The sequence below is a fragment of the Lycium barbarum genome, chromosome 3 (assembly GCF_019175385.1).
Source record: "Lycium barbarum isolate Lr01 chromosome 3, ASM1917538v2, whole genome shotgun sequence".
Classification (NCBI taxonomy): Eukaryota; Viridiplantae; Streptophyta; class Magnoliopsida; order Solanales; family Solanaceae; genus Lycium; species Lycium barbarum.
In genome coordinates, this window is record NC_083339.1 from 129,212,292 (window position 1) to 129,232,616 (window position 20,325).

Consider the following 20,325-nt stretch of genomic DNA (forward strand, 5'->3'; position numbering starts at 1 on the left):
ATGAATGCTGGAATGTTATGACTACAAATACATTATGAATGATGTATATAGCATGAAATAACTATTAAAGGCGTGAAAACACAAAGATGAGTTATAAGGTGAAATGTGGTGAAATTGGAGGAAAATGGTGGATTTTGCTAAATGTACTTAAATGACGATTGTTGATTGCGATATTGTGATTAATATTATGAATGTTGAGAGTTGTTATAGAACATGGGAAAGGTAGTATAAACAAAGGAAGTGTTTCCCAACTTTCCTAGAATTAGCGATGCGTTCTTGTAGTTAGTTTACTAACGTTGATCCGAATTCTCTTATAAAGGTAACGACGTGATATTGAAGGAGAGCAAGTGAGTGATAGCTTAACTAAACGACCAAGGTATGTGAGGCTAGTCCTTCCTTCTAATGGCATGAATCTTATAACTTGAATTCCTACCTACTACAAGAGTTCCTATCCGGAAAGCTAGAAGTCTAAAGCCATAATGTCAGTATAGTATGCAAGATATGCTATGATGAAGCTAGCATGATAATGATGTTATTCATCGCTTACACTCACCTTATATACTAGTTCCTTCAAGGTGAGGCATAGTATCAGTAATTGTCCCATAATATAATCGGGGGGATCACGACCTTACGTCACCCCGATAGAGTACAGTTGATCATGAGCTTTATGCATGTATTATGATGAGATAAGAATATGTTGAAAAGTATGATATTATAAGTATTTTATGATAAGCATGTCATGATCGCATTACACCGCGCCTAGTTGGCCGGGCAGTCACCACTACGGCGGGCAGCTATACGGATACACCATGACCTTCGGGCATGGGCAGACACCACTAGTGGGCAGCATGAGATGGTACCCCGGACGCGGGAGGCCTGGACGCGGGCTTACATTATTGATTATCACACCGTTCCGACATGGACCGGCAGCTTGCATATGATGCATACATGTTATGATGATGAGTATGAGTAAGATAGCATGCATTACTTCTTTTATGATTACCAGTCAGATCCAGATGCTTCATATTAATGTTATCACTGTATTATTGATGCCTTCTTTCATTGTTTATGCCTCTCATACTCAGTACAATATTCGTACTGACGTCCTTTTTCTTCGGACGCTGTGTTCATTCCCACAGGTAGACAGGGAGGCGAGCTAGATCCAGATCCCTAGCAGCAGTCAGCTGTCGAGAGGACTCCATTGTTCGGAGGTGCTTATGGTCACTCTTTTGTGTATATATATATATTTAGATTTTGGGCATGACGGAGTCTTGTTCCGTCCCGTGTATAGCAGGTCAGTAGAGGCTCGTAGATACGCAGTGTGGGTTAGATGGTCTCACGTGACAGTATCATTATCTGTATACTTTATTTTGATAACCGAAAAGCGTATATAAGTATTTATATTTCATCTCAAATATGATTTCCTTTGCTAATTGTATAATAAATTGAAAAAGGGCTATTTAACGAGTAAGATAAGCACTAAAGAGAGCGGTGCTCGGCGGTTACCCCGAGTACTCGTCGCGGCCCCTAGCTGGGTCGTGACAAAAGTGGTTTCAGAGCAGTTCAGTCCTAGGAAGTGTCTACGAGCCGTGTCTAGTAGAGTCTTGTTTATGGTGTGTAGCGTGCCACATCAATAAACAGGGGGCTACAGGGCACTTAGGAAAATGACCGTCTTTCTTTTTATAGATCGTGCGATAGAGCCGTGTGTAGGGTTTTATTCTCTTCTAAAAGTGCGATATAATTTCAGAATGCCGCCAAAGGGGAAAGCTACAGCTGCCCAGAAGGGCAAGGCTACGACGAAAAAAGGGGCGGAAAGAGAGCCTCCGGCGAATGTAGGGGAAGGCGAATCACAAAATGAGGCCTCGCTTAATGTAGAGAGGCAAGGAGGAGCCTCGGCTCCGATTCCTCCACCAGTTGCTTCGGGTCAACAAGTGACCGAGGCCATACACTTATTGACACAGTTGGTTGCCGCCCAGGCACAACGGCAGAGTGCGGGCCCGAGTGATCGTTCAACTAGTACGAGAGCCCGTGATTTCATGACCTTAAATCCCCCGGAGTTCATTGGATCTAAGCCGGATGAAGACCCGCAAAACTTTGTTGATGAAATGTTGAGGACTTTAAAGATTATTCATGCTTCCGAGACTGAATCAGTGGAGCTAGCTTCTTATAGACTCCGCGATGTGGCGGTGCTATGGTATAACAACTGGATGGCATCAAGGGGAGAAAGTGCATCTCCTCCGGTTTGGCAGGAATTTGTGGATGCCATTATTCGTCATTACTTGCCACTCGAGACTCGCCGAGCTAGAGCGGATAGATTCCTGAATTTGAAACAAGGGAACATGAGTGCCCGAGAGTATAGTATGCAATTCAATTCTCTGGAAAGGTATGCTCCGAGTGTAGTAGCCGACATGGGCTATCGTGTACACAGGTTCGTGAGTGGTTTGGGGCCACATTTGTTCAGAGATTGTTTGACGGCCTCTTTGCAAGACGAGATGGACATCTCCCGAATACAGGCCCATGCACAGAATCTTGAGGAACGACGACAGTTGCAGAGAGGTGATCATGACGGTGACAGGAGACTAGAAAAAGGGGTAGATCAATGGGAGCGAGCAGTGAATATAGAGGGGGGTCAAGACAGATGCATTCCAGACACTCAGGCCAGTCAGCGACCAGCGCACCTCCTAGGTTCCCAGATAGGAGGGTTGATCATTCTTTTCAGCCAGGACAGGGCCAGAGTTCGAGGGCCTCAGATTCCCAGTTTAGGGGAGATTTCAGTCAGCGGAGACCTCCAGTACCGCGGTGCAGCCAGTGCGGTAGGTTGCATACCGGGAAGTGTCGTCAGGGTTCAGACGCATGTTACACCTGCGGGCAGGTTGGCCACATTATGAGAGATTGTCCTTCCGCGAGAGGCAGAGCGGGGACTCAGCCACAGGTTCAGCAGTGGGTTCTTCTTCGGTACGTCCGACAACACAGACTTCTCAGACTGCAGCAGGTAGAGGCAGAGGTAGAGGGGGAGTATCTACTTCTGGTGCTGTTCAGCCCCGCGTATATGCTTTGGCCGGGCGACAGGATCTTGAGTCCTTCGCAGATGTTGTCACAGGTACATTGACTATATTTTCCCGTGACGTGTATGCTTTGATTGATCCAGGCTCTACTTTCTCGTATATTACTCCGTATGTTGCTGGTTGTATTGGGGTGAGACCCGATCCGATTAAACCCTTCGAGGTGTTCACTCCAGTTGGTGAACCCGTGATAGCAAAACAAGTATACAAAGATTGTGTCGTTGTAATATGTGACCGCCAGACTAGAACCAATTTGATTGAATTAGAAATGGTCGATTTCGATGTAATTATGGGTATGGACTGGTTGGCGTCATGCTACGCAAATGCTGATTGCCGGACAAAAGTGGTTCGATTCCAATTTTCGAGAGAACCCGTACTTGAATGGAAAAGGAATGCAGCATCCCCAAAGGGTAGGTTTATTTCCTACCTCAAGGCGAGGAAGATGATAGCAAAAGGGTATATTTATCATCTAGTTCGAGTCCATGATATTGAGGCAGAGCCGCCAACTTTCCAGTTGGTTCTGGTTGTAAATGAGTTCCCAGATGTATTTCCAGATGAACTCCCAGGTCTTCCTCCATAAAGGGAAATTGATTTCGCCATCGATGTATTACCACACGCCGAGCCCATTTCTATTCCTCTATACCGAATGGCTCCAGTAGAGTTGAAGGAATTAAAGGTACAGTTGAAGGATCTACTCGAGAAGGGGTTTATAAGGCCTAGTTCATCACCGTGGGGAGCACCAGTCTTGTTCGTGAAAAAGAAAGACGGATCTCTACGAATGTGTATCGACTACAAGCAATTGAATAAGGTGACAGTAAAGAATAAATACCCTCTTCCCAGAATCGATGATTTGTTTGATCAACTGCAAGGTGCTAAATGGTTCTCCAAGATAGATTTGCGATCGGGTTATCATCAGGTGAGAATCAGGGAAATAGATATTCCCAAGACTGCTTTCAGAACAAGGTATGGTCACTACGAGTTCCGAGTGATGTCGTTCGGGTTAACAAATGCCCCAGCAGTGTTCATGAATTTAATGAATAACGTGTTCAGACCATTCTTGGATCTCTTCGTGATAGTAGTTATCGATGATATTCTGGTATATTCTCGCACAGAATCAGAACATGCAGATCATTTAAGGATTGTCCTTGGTGTTCTCCGAGCCCGAGAATTATATGCAAAGTTCTCAAAGTGCGAGTTTTGGCTTAATTCTGTGGCATTTTTAGGCCATATTATTTTAGATGATGGCATCCGAGTTGACACTCAGAAAATTGAAGCTGTGAAGAATTGGCCAAGGCCCACGACGCCTACGGAAGTTCGTAGTTTTCTTGGTTTAGCAGGATACTACAGGAGATTTGTAGAGGGCTTCTCATCTATTTCAGCCCCATTAACGAAGTTAACTCAGAAGTCGGCAAAATTCCAATGGAATGACGCTTGTGAGCGTAGTTTCCAAGAGCTAAAAGACAGATTGACCTCAGCTCCAGTGTTAACACTTCCAGAAGGGTCGGATGGCTATGTGGTATATTGCGATGCTTCTGGTATGGGACTAGGATGTGTATTAATGCAGCATGGCAAAGTCATTGCATATGCCTCGAGACAACTGCGGCAACATGAACAGAATTACCCAACTCATGATCTCGAGTTGGCTGCGGTTATTCACGCCTTGAAGATATGGAGGCATTATTTGTACGGTGTGCACGTCGATATCTATACAGATCACAAGAGTCTCCAACACATTTTTAAGCAGAAGGAGTTGAGCCTACGGCAGTGGCGGTGGTTGGAATTGTTGAAAGACTATGATGTGAGCATTTTATACCATCCCGGAAAGGCGAATGTGGTAGCCGACGCGCCTAGCCGTCGAACAACGGGTAGTTTATGTGGAATTCCTTCAGAAAAGAAAGAAATGGTTCGCGAGCTTTATCGATTAGCAAGACTTGGAGTGCGCACAATTGATTCAGGCAAGGCAAATGTCAGTATTAATGACCCCACAGTTTCATCCTTGAATGTAGAAGTGAAGGAACGGCAATATGAAGACTCTCAGCTAAGCCGTTGCCGTTACCGAGACCTATCTCATTAGAAGGAAGAGTCTCCATTCGAAGTTTCTATAGATGGAGTTCTTCGATATCAAGGCAGGCTATGTGTACCGGATGTGGCAAATTTGCGCCAACGAATTTTAGAAGAAGCGCACCATTCCCGGTATTCTATTCATCCCGGTGCAACTAAGATGTATCACGACCTCAAGTCATTATTCTGGTGGGGTGGCATGAAGAAGAATATAGCAGATTTTGTAGCATAATGCCCAAACTGCCAACAGGAAAAAGCAGAACATCAGAAGCCAGGGGGCTTGTTGCAAGAGATGGAAATTCCTATGTGGAAGTGGGAAATCATTAATATGGATTTTGTTGTGGGATTACCCCGTTCACGAGGGAAGTATGATTCCATATGGGTGATCATGGACAGACTCACGAAAGCAGCTCATTTCCTCCCGGTCAAGACCACGTATTCGGCGGAAGATTATGCGAAGTTGTATTTGAAAGAAATTGTGCGACTTCATGGAATTCCCTTGGCCATCATCACAGACAGAGGGGCCCAGATTACAGCCAAGTTTTGGAAATCCTTTCAAGAAGGGTTAGGTACTCAAGTCAAATTCAACACGACATTTCACCCACAGACTGACGGGCAAGCCGAGCGCACTATTCAGACCCTAGAGGATATGTTACGAGCGTGTGTGTTGGACTTTGGTGGTAGTTGGGATGGGCATTTACCCCTTATTGAATTTGCTTACAACAACAGTTATCATTCCAGTATTCAAATGGCCCCGTATGAAGCATTATATGGAAGAAAATGTAGATCTCCAATTAGATGGTTTGAGGCCGGAGAGGTACAATTGATAGGCCCCGATTTGATCCAACAAGCAGTGGAAAAAGTTAAAGTGATTCGAGACCGACTGTTAACAGCTCAAAGTCGCCAAAAGTCTTATGCTGACAATCGCCGACGAGACCTGGAATTTCAAGTTGGTGATTGGGTGTTTCTGAAAGTATCGCCGATGAAGGAAGTGATGAGATTTGGCAAGAAGGGGAAACTAAGTCCCAGATACATCGGACCCTATGAAATCATTTGTAAAGTGGGTCGAGTAGCTTATGAGTTGGAATTACCTCCGGAGCTTGAATCAGTCCACCCGGTATTCCATGTTTCGATGCTCCGCAAATGTATTGGAGATCCCACAAGGATCGTTCCGATTGATGATATGCAAGTAACAGAGAAGTTGACATACGAAGAAGTTCCTGTTGCGGTTCTAGATAGACAAGTACGAAGGCTTCGAAATAAAGAGGTTGCTTCAGTCAAAGTTCTATGGCGGAACAATAATCGGGAATAAATGACTTGGGAAGCAGAGGAGAAGATGAAATCTATGTACCCCCGTTTATTCCAATCCCCAGAAGAGATTCAAGATGAGACGTCGACGATATAAGGTATGTATGTTTTAGTTTTAGTGTTTTCGGTCGTGTGTGGCCATAGATGTGTTGATATTGTGATATAACCCTGTGAGGCAAGAATATTGTGGGTTATTATGGCAGGAAGGTAGTGTCCACATTACAAAGGAAACTCTGGTGAAATTTCTCTAAGAATTCCTGAGTATTTTAACATTCGAGGACGAATGTTCCAAAGGGGGGAAGAATGTTACACCTAGGAAACTTTTCCGTACTTATGTGCCGAGTAGGACGATGAAGAGCTTGAGTGTATGATGTTTTACTAAGTCGGGAATGGCTAAATATGAATTTTTGGAAATAAGAAAGTCGCGGAAAATTTTCAGCCCAGTGGTCGTAAATGGCACTATACGGCCCGTAAAGTGATATACGGACCGTATAGTGCAATCGTGTTCCATTGACCAGAAAAATCTCAAGTTCTGTCAAGTGTTGTAATGGTTAAATACGACCCAGTATACGGCCGGTAAACTGGTTTACGGACCGTAACCAGGTCGTAAACTGCCATGTTCCTCAGCCAAAACTTTATGTTTTTCATAAGCTTAAAAACGACCACAATGGACGGGCCGTAAATCAGAATACGGTCCGTATATGGTGGTTTACGGCCACTGTTCATCCCGACAAATTTTCATTAAAGACCAGATTTTGGAATATTAAAAAGGGACCTAAGCCCATTTCACGTCATGTTTCATCCAAACACTTCAAGAAAACTCTAGAGTGTTCTCCAACACTTCAACCATAAGAATACCAAGAAAATCCAAGGAAATCTAAGATCATCAACACTAAATTCATGAAATTAAGTGCAAGAACACATCAAAGGGTCATCTAAATCAAGGAATTCCCTAGAAGGTGGAACTAGGGTTTTGGTCTAAGTAAAGAATTGCAACTCAAGACTTGTTCAACCATCATCCAAGGTAAGTTCATGATTAATTCATGTTGTTTGAAGTATTGGAAAGCTTAGACACTTGAAATGTAGAAAAACATAGAAAGTGGGTCATTATTGAGTGAATAGTGACATAATTAAATGATAGTGGGATTGAACCATGAATGCTGGAATGTTATGACTACAAATACGTTATGAATGATGTATATAGCATGAAATAACTATTAAAGGCGTGAAAACACAAAGATGAGTTATAAGGTGAAATGTGGTGAAATTGGAGGAAAATGGTGGATTTTGCTAAATGTACTTAAATGACGATTGTTGATTGCGATATTGTGATTAATATTATGAATGTTGAGAGTTGGTATAGAACATGGGAAAGGTAGTATAAACAAAGGAAGTGTTGCCCAACTTTCCTAGAATTAGCGATGCGTTCTTGTAGTTAGTTTACTAACGTTGATCCGAATTCTCTTATAAAGGTAACGACGTGATATTGAAGGAGAGCAAGCGAGTGATAGCTTAACTAAACGACCAAGGTATGTGAGGCTAGTCCTTCCTTCTAATGGCATGAATCTTATAACTTGAATTCCTACCTACTACATGAGTTCCTATAATCCGGAAAGCTAGAAGTCTAAAGCCATAATGTCAGTATAGTATGCAAGATATGCTATGATGAAGCTAGCATGATAATGATGTTATTCATCGCTTACACTCACCTTATATACTAGTTCCTTCAAGGTGAGGCAGAGTATCAGTAATTGTCCCATAATATAATCGGGGGGATCACGACCTTACGTCACCCCGATAGAGTACAGTTGATCATGAGCTTTATGCATGTATTATGATGAGATAAGAATATGTTGAAAATATGATATTATAAGTATTTTATGATAAGCATGTCATGATCGCATTACACCGCGCCTAGTTGGCCGGGCAGTCACCGCTACGGCGGGCAGCTATACGGATACACCATGACCTTCGGGCATGGGCAGACACCACTAGTGGGCAGCATGAGATGGTACCCCGGACGCGGGAGGCCTGGACGCGGGCTTACATTATTGATTATCACACCGTTCCGACATGGACCGGCAGCTTGCATATGATGCATACATGTTATGATGATGAGTATGAGTAAGATAGCATGCATTACTTCTTTTATGATTACCAGTCAGATCCAGATGCTTCATATTAATGTTATCACTGTATTATTGATGCCTTCTTTCATTGTTTATGCCTCTCATACTCAGTACAATATTCGTACTGACGTCCTTTTTCTTCGGACGTTGTGTTCATGCCCACAGGTAGACAGGGAGGCGAGCTAGATCCAGATCCCTAGCAGCAGTCAGCTATCGAGAGCACTCCATTGTTTGGAGGTGCTTATGGTCACTCTTTTGTGTATATATATATATATTTACATTTTGGGCATGACGGAGTCTTGTTCTGTCCCGTGTATAGCAGGTCAGTAGAGGCTCGTAGATACGCAGTGTGGGTTAGATGGTCTCACGTGACAGTATCATTATCTGTATACTTTATTTTGATAACCGAAAAGCGTATATAAGTATTTATATTTCATCTCAAATATGATTTCCTTTGCTAATTGTATAATAAATTGATAAAGGGCTATTTAACGAGTAAGATAAGCACTAAAGAGAGCGGTGCTCGGCGGTTAGCCCCGGGTACCCGCCGCGGCCCCTAGCTGGGTCGTGACAACAAGAATAGAGTATATTACATACCTTATTGCCCAGAAAACTCAACTAAAATCCTAGCTCCAAGCTTCAATAATCAGCCACACATCAAGCACCAAATACTATAATCCTTTCCTAACTAGTTTCCAATTTCCTAAGATGAAATCTTGATTTGATTTGGAGGAATTCAACTTGAAAGATTTAGAGAGCTTTTAGGAGGGTTTGGGAGGGTTTAGAGAGAGTTTAGAGTGAGAGAGGGGGGTAGAAAATGAAAAAAAATCAGATTTTTTCGGTTTTTAATTTCTGATTTTTACTGTTCACCGGTACTGTTCATCCGCGTCTACTGTTCACCCGCAGAATTATTTCATGGACTCAATTTTTTTTCGGATGTGTAACATTTTGCTTTTACAGCTGCATGCGTGATTTGACGTCTGCAACGATTCTATGGCGTAAAACTTTTTTCAACAATCAATTATTGCATGAATCAATTACCAATCAACAAAATTTTATTGTTGGAAAACGTTGGCCTGCCAACGTTTTTCAACAAAATATGAATTGTTGTAAAATGTTGGCTGGCCAACGTTTTACAATAATTACCCTGAAAATTTTAGGCAAACTTAGAGATATTAGGCCGGTCTGTTCGTATTGTGTGGTTGGAAAACCATAGGGGACCAATATGCAGGCAACCTATATATATATATATATATATATATATATATATATATGGACAAGAAGACAACCGTTTAAAGCTAGTGATTTTGATACTCAATTTGTCTTTTCTGCATTCCAAATTCACTTAAAATGAAACACATACACTAAACAAGAAAGAGACTAATAACAATGTTAAACATTATCATCCATACAGAAGATATGGATCAGTGCATTTTGTCCATAATTTCTGATACATATCTTTTTGAAGTCTGTTTATTCTTCATCTTAAATATTGAAAAGGGTCACCATCGTAGCAAAAAGACACTGGCAAATAAAAACAGAAACGTGTCCATCCTTTTCCAATTGAATAAAGTTTAAATACTAATACTTCAACATGAAGTTACCCACTATACAATAAAAACACCGAGTTTGCTGGCGCTCTCGTTTTGATCTACGTTGGTGAACCTCCTCTTGTATCACACCTGCATCCTGTAAATGCCATAAAAAAATAGAAGTTATTTTTGTATGATAAATTTTCTTAGCAATTACTTTGATTGTCTACGTAAAATCGGGCAGCATCTCCCCTGTAACAAGGAGTTCCTCCAATACCATATACCAACACAAACAACCAAAGCAACCAAGACAAAACACCACATAACAACCACAAGTCTCCAAAAACTTTGAATTAAAAGCTAACCTGTGGCTCTAACCATATACCCCTTTTGGTATATAAATTTTTGGTCATCCCCTTTTGGTAAATACCGTGTATTTTTATACCCTTTAGGCTCCGGACTCATGTTATTTCTCTTATTTGTTTCGTCATCTTTTAAGTAAATGAGCTCTTTAAGGTAAAATTTGATTATGTTCATTCACATAAATACAAAAATCGAAAGTGGGGAAAAGAGGAAAAAAAATGCTTACCAGAAAAAGAAGGCAGGTTCTTTCCTTTGGCTTCATTTTTCTTTATTATTTTGTTTTCGAAGTAGTAATGCTACTAATAGATAAAAGATTGCATTAATTAATAAGCACCAACTCTCTCAGGGAAAACAAAAGAAATAAAAGAAAGTTAAGACAAAAACAATCATCCTACTAATGAAGAGTTTATATATAATAAAACTACCTTATATACAAGAACTTTATGGGCAACATAAGATAATTAAGAAACAAACGCCAAAAAAAGAAGGCAAAAGCTTCAACAATTGATTATTCAAACAGATCAGAGTGTTTGGCGTCTTCTTCTTCTTCTTCTTCTTCAAGGACTCTCATAATCATCCCAAGCCATGTACATAGAGATTGAATCCTTCACCATAACCACCACTAATACAGGAGATCGTTAGCAGCGGCATCACTCGAACGGCGTCCGTCTTGAACTTGTCCTCCTATCTTTAAAGGCACGAATTTAGCTGGTCTATTTGTTTGCAAATATTATATTGTTTGTTATCAAAAACAAAACAGATCAGAGTTTCTGAAAAATGGAATTATAATCAAGTTGGTAAGAAAAATCAATTCTAATCTAAAAGGACAAACTGATAAAAATGGTTAGGATAAAAATACAAAGAAAATCTTCACCTGAAATTAGTCTGAAGAAGATTATGCTATGGGACACCTTTGGGAATGTAACATAAAGCTAAACTCTTTAGTAACAAATTTAAAGAAATATTTAAGCGTTACTAATCCTAGACGTTGGGAGATGTAAAATTCTTTGCTTTTACTATTACATTAAACAGAAATTAATCACATTGATTGTGAGGATAGAAATTATCACATCAATAATAAGGAAAGGAGAATAGACTAATTAAGATGAATATTTAGAGAATAAAAACTCAAAAAAAGGAGATAAAAGATAAATAGGAATGGTGACCATAGAGAGGTGTCACATCACCTTGTCTATGCTAACTTTATATTATATATAGATATAGATTTCCGTTTAAAATTTCTCATACATTCAAGATATATATACTCCACGATTACAATACATTTTGTGTTCTCTTCCCTCCCTGGCATCCTAATATAAGTGATTCTTCATATGTTTTGACCACTGCACTACGAAAAGAATAGGAATTAGCAACGGATAAATTATGTAGCTAAATAACAAAATCCGTCATTAAATCTATTTAGCAACAGATTGTCAAAAAAAATTGTTAGCTGAGCAATCTAGCGACGGTTAGCGACGAAATTTGTAACTAACTACAGTTATTTTGTAGTGCTATATATAGAATTAAATCAACATTCAGCCCTGCTCTAGCGTTGCCTGTGCTTACTAATCAAGCTTATATGTTGTCGTATGATTTTGTGAGTTAGTATATCTGGGTTTTAGTATATTGTTTCAAAAATATAATAATTCTGTAATTACATCAGATTACTTTTTACCTACAAATTTGAGTCAATAATTAGAATTTGAATTTGTTATGGTCCTTTTTCTTGCATTTTCCTCAAATTTGAACTTACTCATCTTCTATTTAAAATGCTTATATAGTGACTGTCAAACTTTAATAGAATGATGTACGTTTCCACGCAATTGACTAAATAAAATTAAATGAGGTACTATAATAGTAACCGCGAGGGACAGAAAGGAAATCAAGAATCAAGAAGAAAATATTCTGGGGAAGTGATAATATAAAAGAGGGGGAGGGGGGGGGGGGGGGGGGGGGAAGGGAAAGAAGAAAAATACTATAATAGAGGAGTGACGGGAAGAAAATAATTCAATTTAATATTTCTCATTGAAACAGAAACAATAATAGATGAATGCAATTTAATAAAGTTCCATCTCAGAGTAAATTTACGCCAATAAATAATTTATAAACTCACTTGAATTTTTCACGAAACGGACCATTTTGCTAGTCTATATATAATATAAAGCTAGGCATAGACGATCCTACGTGACACCTCTCTATGGCCAAGGATCCTATTTATCTTTTTTCTCCTTTTTTTTTGGCTTTTTTCTTATATTTCTCAATTATTTCATGTTAAAATATAATTTCCATAACTCACATTTATTGATTTTCATAACTTTTATCAATTATTTCATGTTAAAATATAATTTCCATAACTCACATTTATTGATTTTCATAACTTTTATTTTAATAGCACTCTTAAGTAACCTCTAAATGCCTGCTTTGAATAACCTGTAAATGGGGGTATATTTCCACTACTCTTTCCGGTACATATTGTTCAGGGGCGGAGCCAGCCTTTCGAATGTGGGTTCGGCCGAACCCAGTAGCTTTTGTCCGAACCATGTATTTGTATTAAATTTTTTGTCAAATATGTACAAATTATTAATTCAGAACTCAGTAACTTTAAAGAATTAGAACTCCGAACCCACAAGCTCGGGATCCTGGCTCCGCCTCTAATATTGTTCATTATGGGTGCTTTAAATAATTAATAAATGGGTGATTTAATACACCTCCTTAATGTTGGTTTGTACATATTCCAAACCTCCATATTATAAATTGACGCCAAGAATGTATCAATTTTCATTCATACTTTTTTTGCATTTATCATTTTCTGTTTATTTATCCATAGTCAAGCATTTGTGTTCATACTTTACATGATTTATCGCAATGATTTATATCATGGTTTTTAGTGTTCTTATGTAGCCCACCTTTATTATCTTATGAATTAGCATGTAGTTTAGGGGTCCGTTGATAGATGATTTTTACCATGTATATAGTTGAATTCAGGAATAAGTTTTCGTAGTTTAATTTTTAATGTTTTCCTTAAATTTTCAGTCTTATGTCTTAGAAAGTACCGGAGTGGTGTCGATGAGATTATTTTTGTTATTGCACATACCACCTGCAATAGAAACATTCGATATGTATTTTTCATATGGATCTTCATCTAAAAGGCAAGTTGCATAAGGTTTATTATTTTACTCCTCTGTACAATATATACATAGCTATTCAATTATTTTTTTACTTATGTTACATGTAATTTTTATAGGAGAACAAAGTGAAAACGAGCCCTAAGATAAACGGAGCTGAGAAATAAGTACTTTTAATGAGAATAATCCATTACGCTGGACCTTAATCCTCACGAGCCTCTTAAAAATCACTTGAATGTAGATTCCAGAAGAAGTATCACGAATTATTTTTCTTCTTTGAGTGGTTTACTAATTACTGGTGTTACTAATCTTGATAATTACTAATCCATAGCTTAATGAAGACTGTATTCCATTATTAATTTTTTCTTTGTTCCTAAGCCGAAGGATGATCCTGTAGGTGTTATATTATTAAGTGAGTCATATTTTGTCAAGGCTTGCTAAAAACTCCTTCCTGATAGGATATCATTTACTCCGAAAATTATATTGTGCGTAACTTTTTGCTTAGTATGGAGTTCTCATTTTCATGAGGCTTTTGGAAGACTTGAGTTACTGTAACATATACAATGGTATAGGTCTTTTTCTTATTCTAGAAGTTACTGGCCAAAACCTTTATAAATTCTTGAGTATTCATATTTAAATTCATGATCTGCTTCAATTCAATAAAACATTTAAGAGTAGAACTAATTTTTGAGGAGCTACTGACCGAATTATTCAATCACGGGCGATTTAATTATTGTTAATAGCAATGAGAGTGAGACTATTCTCTATTAGCGCATATAATTTTGGTGTTCTCAAATTAACATCTGTAGTCCAATTGGTGTAGAGGGTGGTTTTGCTATTTTTTTGAAGGTTAAAAAAAAATCGCTCTAAATGTGAATATTATACATATGTTATTTTTTTAATTAAGCTCGCAAGCAACTGACATTGTGACATATATCTATGGAATGAGTACTTGAATGGAGTTAAAAAAAAAAAAAAGTAACTGACATCGAAGCAAAAAACACCGATAATCTACTTGGTGCGAGGGCCTTTGATAATTTCTTGCAGGTTAAAAATCTTTTACGCTCGAAATTTGAATATTGTACAAATATTTAAAAAAAAAAAAAAAACTTGCAGCCAATGTTGTACGTATACATTTGTATATAAATAAGCAGTTGAGTTGTAAGTTAATCTCTTTAAAAGAAGTATTTGAAATAGAAGCAAAAAATTATAAGTTGCGTGGATGTGTAGTTATGTACTTCACTTAGCAAAAAGAAAAAGTTGGTGAAATTTGAAGACTTCTGAGAGAATATACCAATAATATGTTGGTTGTCTTTTTTCTTTATGGTTTTAGTTTAGTTAGATTTTTTTTCATGTTTCTTTTATTTGAATTACAAATTTTTCCTTTTCTAAGAAAAAAAATTGGATAATGAAAAATGCAATTTATCTAAACTTTAATTCAGATAAATAAATAAAAACTCAATAAAAATATTATCTTTGTGATTTAATCAATATAATAAAATTAATTTTATGTCTTCTATCTCAACTAAATCTATAAAAATATTAGTTTTTTAAAATTTATTGATATCTTTCATAACTGCGCAAAGTGCAGATAAATTTACTAGTTTAATCTATATATAATATAAAGCTAGGCATAGACAATCCTATGTGGCACCTCTCTATAACCTCCATTCGCATTTATCTTTTTTCTCCTTTTTTTGAATTTTTCCTTATTTAAAAATTAATATTCTATATTAAAAAAATCAAAACATTACTCACTTAATTCTCTTAATTATACCTCTTAATTATCTTACTCTCTTGCTCTTCTATTCGTTATTATTGTTTTAATAGAGAGGAAAATGAAAAGTTATGAAGGCAATTAAGAATTGCAGGAAATGTATGACAATGAAGAGTCAGCCAATCCTTCCGTTGAAAAGAAGAACATTCTTCCCAAATGATTTTTATGAAAATTAGTGCACTTAATACTAATTTTGTTACAATGATCAGTTAATGCATTCAATATTAGTGCACGTAATACTACTTTTATTACAATCAATTGATGTATTCATTTATCAATACTAATTTTATTATTACTATAAATACAAAAACATATCTAATTCATTGCATAATTTTTTTCTCTTCTTTCTCATTTATCATTTTCACTCTCCTCATCCCAAAATCTCTGCACAGGAAGTTTCCTCCTTTTCTTTTCCTTTTTCCCCAACGTGAGTGTCACGACCCAACCAGGGACCGCGACGGGTACCCGATACTTGTACCGAGCACCCCTTATCTCGTATCGTACTTTTACTACTAGGTGGGCCGTATAGACTATACCGTATCTTTTTTTTTTCTGTTGCTTAACGCTAACATTAATGGCATAATTGTAAACATGGACTTATAAACTTTGCTAGCACATTATACAACGACGAGGACAACAAAAGTACAAAACTTCTGACTGTACATATCTGTCTACGAGCCTCTAAACAAGGTACATCTACATATACAAGAAGGACCGGTTCTACCGTGCCCGAATATATACACAAAAGTAGTACCAAGAAACTGAGGCTCCGAAACAACTAGAGCGCTGCCACAGTACTGCTGATGGAGCTTCTAAGAGTCAAATCTGTCTACCTGCTGACCTGCGCGGCATGAAACGCAGCGTCCACAAGAAGGGACGTCAGTACGAGTAATGTACCGAGTATGTAAGGCATGAATAATAACATACGGAAAATATAGAACTGGGATAATGACATAAAAGAGATATAGCGCATGTCATGAAGTAGAAACATAACATGTACATATAAGTGCACGTTGGCGGATACCATGCATGCTTAGCGCTGCGGAACGTGCAGCCCGATCCATATGTGCATATACTATAACATATTGCTGCGGCACGTGCAGCCCGATCCATATACATATAATACTTTGTTGTCTTGGAAAACATTTCTTTTCATATATATAACATAGAACATATCATATTGCCGAGGCGTCGGCTCCGATCCATTTGACCATATATCCCGCGTCCGGGACGATATCATGTACCATACTCCAACTGATCAGGTAGCTATGCGTCTATAGCGCCTTACCTTTCCCCCATCTTCCCCATATACATTTACATATACTTATAACATGTATACAGCATGCATGAGAGTCCAAGAAAATCATGTCCGCGTCGGAGTGACGTAAGGTCGGTAGCCTCCGATTACATTATAGAATAATCATGATCGTCGTGTCTCACCCTGAAGGAACTAATATTATAAGGAGAGACTATCAATGAAGAATAGCATTAAGGGAAAACATGGAACAAGATCGTAAAACTTATAAAACATTACTTCATGTACTTTAGAGTCTTTTAGAAAATAGAGTCATGGCCAAGGAATAAAGTTGGACTCAAGAACTAGTTCATTATTCTTGTATTCATATTGAATCCTTCACTTAAGACTTTTAGACATACAATCATTCTTGTCATACTCATCATAGACATATTCTCTCTAGAATAATTACAACACTTATTGTTTTATAATCGGAACAATCGAGAAAATCCGGGAACAATGGGCCCACCTCGGATCAAATGAGGCGGCATACACAATTTACGTATATTACATTCAATAACGTCACTTGTGAGAGTTTTAAGGTAGTCGGGTCTCATTTGTACAAGTTCTAGATGTTTAGGAAGTTTTTTTTTTTCAACATTTCACACAATTTCTAGTTCAATTCTTCTGAATGAAAAAGGGGAAACTTTAGACGCGGATTCCGGAGAATAGAGTTGTCCCCGAGGTTCATATCCAACCTAATATGTCTAAGACATGCCAAAGAAGGAAGGGTAAAGCCTTACATACCTTTTTCGCTTCATACACGTCTCCAAAATCAAGTTTCAAGTTCGCCAAAATCTACAATTTGGTCACAATTACCAAATGTTAATTGTAAGGCTTTAAGATTTCAATCTTAACCAATACTTGTCTACAAAAATTTGGGCAGCATCTCCCCTATATATACAACATCCCCGAGAATTTAACTCGGCCAAAATAATTCAACAGCAACCCAACAACAACACCAACAACAACAACAATCACTACACAACACAATATAACATAACTAGCCCTCTTTCCAACATAGTGTAATAACTTTCATTCCAACTTCACATTTCCAAACCAATCTCAATGTTTTTACATTCATTACTAATCAAGATCATTACAATATAATTCGGAAACATTTCATATCATTTCTACAAAATATTCACAAGATATACAAAATATACAAACTTTCCACCAAAACCATAATCCATCCAAAACTTCTAATCTTCAATCTACATATTCATAACATATTTCCATCTTCCAATTTCATCAACCATAATCATAATTCACATTTAGAACTCCACTTCCATAATTACATAAAAACTTCATTAAAATCACATAATTTCCTATAACTATTTCCAATAATTTTCCATGCCAACTTGAACCATTTTCTTCCATTTCCAATATAAGGTCCACCACAACTACAACTAGAATACAACATAAAATTCAACTCATCTTATTTATACAACCTTACATACACATGCACACATGCAAACTCACTTTGTAAACTTCCATATTTCCATAAATTCTACTCATTTCTACATACTACAACATAAACCAACCTTCATAACATAATAAAAAGGAATTAATTCTTACCTTTTTCTACAATCTTCTTCACTTGACCAAGTTGTCAACTTGAAGAAACAAGTGCTCTTTCTTCCAAAATAATTACACCAAGTTGTAAAGGACCCTTGAATTAGTAGGCCGTATGGCCTTGTTTCTCAAGCTCATGTTCTTGCTTTGCTCTCTATCTTTGTTTCAAGAATCTTCTAATAGATAAATGATGCATATATCACCCCTTTTATCATATTTAGCACATGGAAAAATTTATTAATTTGGTGGGCTTGACCTATACATGGCCGGCCACCCCTCACTTGGGCCTGATTTTTCTCTTCATTTTTTTAGGCCAACCCGGTTGGTCCCGAGTTGGGTCTAGCCTACTGACCTTTCGACCTTAAAACGTCCATATCTCTTTGTACCGACGTCACCTGGGAACCCACGACCTATGGTTGAAAAGCTAATTCAATTATCTACAACTTCTATTTCTTGGTATTTTTCCAAATTCCAAACTTATAATACCGTTTTTTCCCCCCAAAGTCAGGTCACCCGAAAATGTTTTCTTAAAAATATTCGTTTGGAGGACTTCCACGTTGATTTGGCCCAAGGGTCCTTCTTGAGTTGTGTTTAACTTCACATATGTGATTCATATAATTTGTCACATGTCCCAAAAAAAAATCTTGACGTGTGGGCCCCATCTCAGCTTACAAATAATCCGACGTTCAAAAATACGGGATATAACAGTGAGTGCTTTTTTGCTCATCATTTTCTTTTTCGTACTCTTATCTGACTCTTCTATACAATCTGTGAGCATTTTCACGCATTTCGTTTTGGAAATACAAAAAGTATGTACTCTTCTTAGACGAACGAAAATGGTTGTAGGTTCAGTAGGAGGGTAAATCACACGAGAAAATGAATTTTGCAAAACAAGATAGAAGTGATGCACATTGTTGTAGAATTTCTTTTTATGTGGGTTGATTTGGAGGGTAAATTCACAAGACAGTGAGAATTACAAAACAAAGGTAATAATCTTTCGAGATATTTTTTCGTGATGCACATTGTTGTATATTATATTTTATTTTATTTATTATGTTTGCTTTTAAAATGATTTTGAGTTTCTGATAGGTGACGACAATATCAAAGAGAAAGGTATTCACTCCTCAAGAGCTCGAAAAAAAAGGTATATAAATTATATACGTGTTGTTACTCTTTTAGTCTGTTCCAAACTTAATAGTTATAGTGCTAATTCATATTTAGTAACTTTGAATTTTAGGGGTGATATTTTTCTAAATTCAAATTGATTTTCGTTATCTCTTCATTGCTCACAATAGGGGGAGAGAGAGAGTGTGTGTATAATTATCTTTACATGCCCCCCAAACAAATGATAACATGAAAAGTATGTCATTGTTTTCCTACGCATATGCAAACAATAGAAAAAAATCGGAACCACAAAAAGGACTTAACTTCCTCAAAATCTGCTATATAGAATTTTTTTTATGGTGTTTAAAAGATGTTGTTTCGCCAATAGTTTCATAAAAATGAAAAATGTGTATTATGGTGTACAACGTATAATATGTTTTCTTAAATATTTAAATATCTATATTTTATTCTTAAAATTAAATTTATATAGATAAAGATTAGATTGTAAATCCATAACAGATGTTTCAAAATTATATTTATTGGACAAAGAGGTTAATAAAAAATTTGATGTGTTCTGAGCTTTCTAAATTTATAAGGCTATTTTGTGGTTGAATGTAAAAAATAAAGTATATAAAAGGAGAACAAATCTAAAAAAGACGTACAAAATTATAAGAACAAAGATCATTAAGAAAAGACTCCTTCAAGAAATATTAAAGTGTTTTGCTATGTAATTTATTGGCATGTAATTTTTATTAGCTAAATGAAAATAGATAATGATGAAAGAAGAGGACGAGACAGCGAGAGAGTCCCAACTTAAAAGCTGATTTTTAAATTAAGCATGAAAAATATAAATGTAAAAAGTCACTAAATCAAAAGTTTTATTTTTTATCTCCAAGCATTAGAAAAAGAACCAGAGACTATGTCGATAGTATCACCGCGCAAAGCGCGGATAAGTTTACTAATTTAAGATCAGTACCACATAGATAACTGTTGGA